The sequence below is a fragment of the Rattus norvegicus genome, chromosome 13 (assembly GCF_036323735.1).
Source record: "Rattus norvegicus strain BN/NHsdMcwi chromosome 13, GRCr8, whole genome shotgun sequence".
NCBI lineage: Eukaryota > Metazoa > Chordata > Mammalia > Rodentia > Muridae > Rattus > Rattus norvegicus.
In genome coordinates this window covers 81165527-81165870 of record NC_086031.1, presented here as the reverse complement: position 1 = coordinate 81165870, position 344 = coordinate 81165527, and positions in this window count along the sequence as shown.

Below are 344 nucleotides of genomic sequence, written 5' to 3'. Positions count from 1 at the left end.
CGACTCCACTCGACTCCACTCGACTCCACTCGGCGGCCCCGCCCCCTGGCGCTCGGCAGACGTTGCGTGTGTTTGGTTCTCGGCCCCGCCCGTCTCACAGTCGGGAAAGCACCCAGCCAAACTCCGTTCGCCAACTCCCGCCTCTCGGGTCACGTGACTCGCCTCACCTAGTGGGCGCGTGCCCAACCTACGCCCGCTTGCCTGCCCGCGGCCGCGTCCCGAGCGCAGCCTTGACCGCCCCTCCCCACCCTCCCGGCCCCGCCCAGCCCGCCCCACCCTGATTGACAGGTCGGCTCTTCCAGAAGGAAGAGCTCAGGCCCCGGAGTTCAAGCAATAGCCAATGT